Source organism: Erigeron canadensis, chromosome 8 (genome assembly GCF_010389155.1).
Source record: "Erigeron canadensis isolate Cc75 chromosome 8, C_canadensis_v1, whole genome shotgun sequence".
NCBI lineage: Eukaryota > Viridiplantae > Streptophyta > Magnoliopsida > Asterales > Asteraceae > Erigeron > Erigeron canadensis.
In genome coordinates this window covers 38,712,501-38,719,737 of record NC_057768.1, presented here as the reverse complement: position 1 = coordinate 38,719,737, position 7,237 = coordinate 38,712,501, and positions in this window count along the sequence as shown.

The window sequence follows — 7,237 nt, the reverse complement described above, 5'->3', positions numbered from 1 at the left end:
TTCAAACTGCAGGAGAGTGAGGGGTAACCCACTGAATTAGGATGGGAATTAATTGTTCCTGCCAAATTTAAGTTTTAAGTATTTCAATACTTTGTTTTGTAGTCAGTAAATGTTTTTGCATATCAACTTAGGTCTCTGTACCTTTGTAATTGGAGATTAGCCACTCTCGAATCAGGCCAACTATTTCTAATTGTTCCCAATTTAGTTGATCACATTTTCCAGTTTCTATCAATAGTTCAATGCCTTCGGTACTGAACTGGTGTGTAACATCTAACACCGCAAGATCAAGAGGGTCAGCACAATATATGCATAGCATTCACAAACACAAAGGGCTCAAACCTGTTTTTTGATTTGGAGAGTTGTTGTATACAAATTCAGAGGTAAGAAGTCTTCCCATTGCTTGAGATTAATTTTGATCAGCATTTGCAATAAAGAGCCCAGGGTTTGGTTGGTGACCTCCGTTTGACCATCCGTTTATGGGTGATGTGAAGTACTAAATTTAAGGTGAGTACCCAACTTAGGCCACAATGTTAACCAAAAGTGGCTAGGGAATTTCACGTCACGATCACTAAAAGGTCTTGGGAACCCCATGAAGGCATATGATCTCCCTGAAATAAAGAGCAGTTACCTATACATCATCATAAGCAGTATCGCAAGCCACAAAATGATACCAACTTGGCCAAAGCCCAAAAGACATAAAATTATCTATCAAATTGAAGTTGAAAAGGCACCAGGGTGGGGTTCAATGGAATGAGAATGCAAATGGCTATCAACTTTTAAATCCAGCTCTTTAGGCAGGGTATGGAGGAATTCACATATGTTTAGGTATAAGCCACATACCTATGAACAAACATAACAAATACTATCAGACAGGTTAGCGTGTAGTTAATGGGTATTGACTTCTTAATCTGGCTCTTTAGGTGGGTATGGAGGAACTTACATATTTTGGGTATAAGCAACATACCGATGAGCAAAGAAGCTGTGTATCAGAAAGATTTCTCTCAGCTTTTAGGCGGGTATGGAGGAACTTACATATTTTGGGTATAAGCCACATATCGATGAACAAACAAGCTGTATCAGAAATATTTCTCTCAGCTTCTTCTAGTTGGTGACTAAACTCTAAAGGTGATCAAAGTTTCATGTTCGAGTTCTGCCGATTCAAATCATAATCACGTCCAGGGGATTCCATTCCTTGGTTTAACCCATCAATCATTTAAAGGATAAAATACAATTAATAACGGCATTGGAATTAACAATATTTGAGACTTTAGGTGACAAGATGGACGGGTGAGTTGACCCACAAGCAATTTATTTCCTTCTTTCCAAAAGAAAAAAGAAAGTATGTGATAGATTTGATTACAAAAACTATACTACAGCAATCATAATCAAAATCCTTGAATATAGTTGACTTAGCAAGGTTGAATGCATCATTATATACTTTGGACTGTGTTCAACTCATACAACTTTGTCCCTTTTAAGCTAAATGCTTTTAATTTGAACCAATTGAAATGAATGCAACCCAAATCGACCCATTAGCAAGTAAATTCATTCAAATTGCCACCTTCGCAATTGATGTCAACACAATCGAGAGTGTGTTAATTACCTCTTTTTTGACTGGCCGTATGCGGGTCACTGACATTCTTTCATGCTTCCATTGGTCAATGAACTATTTTTGTTTCACTTTCAAAGATTCAAAATGACTTTCAATCTCAGTCAGATCTTTTTTGGATGTTTCACGAGACTAGCTTTCTAGAGAAACTCTCCATATCAAGTGTCAACACCGTTCCATCTTGGTCCAAGTCAGTGGGCCTAGAGGTAATCTCAATCTTTATTAGCAGTAGATTCATCGAGAAGATCAATTGCTGTAAGACCAATTTTGATCCAAGTAGTCTCAAATTTCTAATCAAAACCCACTTACATTTAATTTTCTATATATAATATCAAAAAACCTCTGGACACAGAGGTCAAGGGTTCGATCCTCATGCCCAGCAAGGCTGGAGGACCTTTTCTACCTATGGTAAAACATGGAAGCAGCCTCTCTACCTTAGGTAGGGGTAAGGCTGTCTACATCTCAACCTCCCCCATACACCGTCTAAGACGGTATTGGGACCCACAACCCGTGGAAGACGGCATTGGGAGTTACTTACTTACTTATTTAATATCAAAAAAGAATAAAAATCTAAATGAAGGCAGAAATGGTGTTCAGATAATGTAACCTTATCAGACAAAAACATCCTATTATGTATGGATCAGAAAGAACAGCTGCAGACACAAAGGTCAAGCATCGTCAGGTATTTTGACCCCGTGATGAAGTTCAAACTGCGCACACAGTCCAGGGAGAATAGATTCAACAGCCTGGCAGATAATTGAACACAGAATACCGGACAATACATAATTTTTGTAGCAGGATCCTCTTTTATATAGATTTAACGTGGTTGCTCCAAAATATTGAAGCTCACCTAGAATTCTAGGCTTCTAGCACGCGTTGCTCCACCAGAACCTCCAATACACTCAATAAGTGGTTTCAGTACTAAATGAGCAATGAAAACATGACATAAAAAGAAAGAAAAAAAAAAGCATAACTGGTGCCCTACACCAACTAGAGTGTGAATCTCAACAATAAGGACTTGTCCATTGGAAGTCAGAAGTTGTAACCTCCTTGAGAACATCATTAAGAGGTTCATCACCATCTCCTTCATATTTAGCAGCAGCCAATAATAAAAACATGAAAATATTTCAATAACATTAGTCTGACATAAATACCATACTGACAGAAAGTGTTGATTCTTTCATTAGGCAAAAAGGGACAACTGAATAGAGCATACATGCAGAAGGAGGGCTCACTGTTTACATCTCAAAGACTCAAACTTTAAAAATAAGACAACTTTGACACATTAATATGGCAAATTATCGAAGTGATCACCTGTTGTAAAGACCACTGATTAATCTCTGACAGAAATAGTTGATTCTCATATCACGAAGCATACTGGCAAAAACGGACGATTGTTTACATCTTAAAGCATACTAGACATTAGACAAAGGGGCGCATTACCAGATGTGAAGACCATAGAATATATATTTCACTGACAGAAAGGGTCGACTCTTCCATCATAAAGCATACTAGCAAAAAGGGACAATTGTTTACATCATAAAGCATACTAACTGAAGGGGCTGATTGTTTACATGTCATGGCAGAGGTACAAAACAAATATCATGCCATCGATCAATATAAAGTACATCATCATGTGATTACAAGTTTACAGTGTGAACACAATCAAATGTCTGACAAAAAGGGTCAATTATGGCATCAAGAAGCATACCGGTAAAAAGGGCCACAAACACCATGTTTCCAATAGCAGAAAGGGACAAAGGGTCCATAGTTGCATCAGGACTGAAACGTCCACAGCTACATTGGAAAGCATACTGACGAAGAGGATCAATCGTAATATCAGAAAGCATACCAGACAAAGGGGCTTAGTACCAGATGTGGAGACCATAGAATATATATTTTTCTGAAAGGAAGGGTCGATTTTAGCATCATAAAACATACCAGCAAAGGGACAATTGTTCACATCATAAAGCTTACTAACTATAGGGGCTGGTTGTTTACATATCATAGCAGAGATGCAAAACAAATACCATACCATCCCTTAGTATAAGGTACATTACTATGCAATTTAGAGAGTAAGGACAATAAAATGTCTGACAGTAAGGGTCAATTCTTGCATCAAGAAGCACACCGGCAAAAAGGGACACAGACATCAAATTCCAATAGCAGAAAGGGTCCATAGTTATATCGGGACAGAAAGATCCATAACTACATCAGAAAGCAAATTGACGGGAAGGGTCCATAATAATTCATCAGTGCGACTATCAACTCACGGATCAAGGAAAAAGAGTCGATAATTTTACATCAAAGCATTTACTTACAGCTCAAAAAGAGCAGAAAAAAAAAGATAGCGCCATTTATTTTAAGAAAACCAATCAACAAAGCTATGAGATTTAAAGGCGACTGTGCTCCTGCTGCCGCACATTGTTGATGGTTTATATATATAATATAAATGGTAAGTAAAAAGAAAATTTTGAACTAAAAAAGCCCTAAATTATGAAACTAGATTAATATGATATGGCAAATCATCAAAGTGATTACTATGATCTAGAGAGCATTGATTAAATCCTTGACAGAAAAGGGACGATTTATGGATCATGAAGCATACTAGAAAAAAGGGAGGATAATTTACATCTAAAAAGCATACTAGACAAAGGGACTCATTACCAAATGTGAGGACCACAAAATATATCTCCGACAAAGGGTCGACTCTTATCATCATAAAGCATACTAAGTGAAGGGGCTAATTGTTTACATGTCATAGCAGAGATACAAAACAAATACCATAACATCGATCAATATAAGGTAGATCATCATGCAATTACAAGTTCACAGTGTAACAATCAAATGTTTGACAGAAAGGGTTATGTCTTGCATCAAGAACATACAGGTAAAAAGAGACAGCAACATCAAATTTCCAATAGCAGAAAGGGTCCATAGTTACATCAGGACAGAAGGGACAATTGTTTTAATCATAAAGCATACTAACTAAAGGGGCCAATTGTTTCACACGTCACGACATAGCAAAGATACGAAACAAATACCATACCATCCATCCATATAAGGTACATCATCATGTGATTTTACAAGTTCTAGAATCTGTATTGTGATTACTCTGACCATTGATTAAAACCATGACAGAAATGATCAATTCACAGATCATGAAGCATACTAGTGAAAAGGGACGATCTTCTACATCCTAGACAAAATGGCTCATTAGCAGATGTGGAGACCATAAAATATATATTTCTCTGAAAGAAAGGGTTGATTCTAGCATCATAAAGCATACTAGCAAAAAGGGACAATTGTTTACATCATAAAGCATACTAACTGAAGAGGCGAATTTTTTCACATGTCATAATACAAAAGATATACCACACCATCGATCATTATAAGGTACATCATCATGCGATTACAAGTTTCAAGTGTAAAGACAATCAAACATTTGACAAAAAGGGGCGACTCTTGCATGAAGAAGCATACTGGCAAAAAGGGACACAAAACATCAATTCCAGAAAGGGTCCATAGTTACATCGGAATGACAGAAGGGGTCCATAGGCCATAGCTACATTGGAAAGCATACTGACGAAAAGGGTCCATACTTACAGCGAAAAGCATATTGACAGAAAGGATCCATAATAGTTCATGAACATGATTACCAACTCACTGGTATAAGAAAAAGGGTCGATAATTTTAAATCAAAGCATATACTTACTGCTCAAACAGTGCCGTCAGAAGAAAAAAACCTCATTTCTTTCAAGAAAACCAATTAACTCTTGAAAACTATTAGAGTTGAAGGCAACTCTGTTGGTGCTCCTGTTAACGTACATCATTGATGGTTATATATATATATATGTGTGTGTGTGTGTGTCTAAATATATATATATATATATATAACATAATGGTAAATGAAAAGAAATTTTTGACTAAAAAAGACATGAATCATGAACACTAGATTAACATGATATGGCAAAATCATCTAAATGATAACCATTAGCTAAGAAACATGAATTAATCCTTGACAGAAATGTCGATACTCAGATCATAAAGTATACTAAATCGTTTACATCTAAAAACATACTAGACGAAGGGACTAATTACCAGATGTGAAGACCATAATATATAATTATATATATTTCTCTGACAGGAAGGGGCAATTCTTACATCACAAAGCATGCCAGCAAAAGGGACAATTGTTTACATCATAAGGCATACTGACTGAAGGGACCATTCGTTTACACGTCACGTCATAGCAGAGGTATGTAACAAATACCATACCACCTTTCGATACAAGGTACATTATCATGTTATCATGTGATTTTACAAGTTCACAGTGTAAAGACAATCAAATGTCTAACAAAAAGGGTGAATTGTTGCATCAAGAAGCATACAGGCAAAAAGAGAGACACAAGGGTCCATAACTACAACGGCACATAAGGGTCCATATCTACATTGAAAAACATATTGACGTAAATAGTCCATAGATACATCGGAAAACATACTGACGAAAAGGGTCTGTAGTTACATCGGGACATCAGGAACCATATTCACATCAAGACAGAAGGGTCCATAGCTACATCGAAAAGCATATTTATGAAAAGAACTCATAGCTACATCGGAAAGCATACTGATAATAAGGGTCCATAGTTACATCAAGCCATAAGAGTCATAAATTCATCAGTACATAAGGGTCAATATACTCATCGGGACATAAGGGTCCATAAATTCATCTGGACAGAAGGGTCCATAGATTCATCTGGACAGAAGGGTCCATAGCTACATCCGACAGAAGGGTCCATAGATTCATCGGGACATCAATTCTTGCATCATGAAACATAAAGGCAAAAAGGGACACCAATATCAAATTTCCAGAAAGGGTCCATCGTTACATCGGGACAAGTGTCGTCCACAGTTACATCGGGACATTGGGACAGAAGGGTCCATGATTAAATCAGGCCAGAATGACCATAGTAACATCGTAAAGCATAAATAAATCGTATCAAGAAAAACAAACATAAATCATGAAAACTTCAAGTTAAAATTCAACAAAATAAAAATACAGATTCTTCAAGAAACCAATTTGCAGAGTGCAAACCCTAAATTCGATCATTTCTACAGAAAAAAAAACCCTAAATGCAACGAATGCAAACAGAGTTAAAATACCACTATTTATTTCAAGAAAACCAATCTATTATTGAAAGCTACGAGATTGAAAGGCGACTGTGCCGGTGGTCCTACTGCTGCACATTGTTGATGGTTCATATATATATATAGGAGGGAAAAGAAATTTTCGAACGAAAAAAGCCCTAAATCATGAAAATTGACATAATAAATCGTATCAAGAAAAAAAACCGAAATCATGAACTTGAATTCATAAAAAGAATAATAAAACAAACAAGATATATAAACCAGTTTGCAGAATGCTAACCTTGAATGCGATGATTTCAATTGAAAATTTAAAAAAAAAAAAGTTAACAACCCTAAATGCAACGAATGCAATCAGAGTCAAAAAGAAACTTGTATTTGTTTGTAATGTTTTTCATGTATATATTCTCTTATGTTGAAGTCGGTTAATAACCCGCGTATAGGTAAAGCTTATTTTTCACGCGGGTATATATTTAAAATATG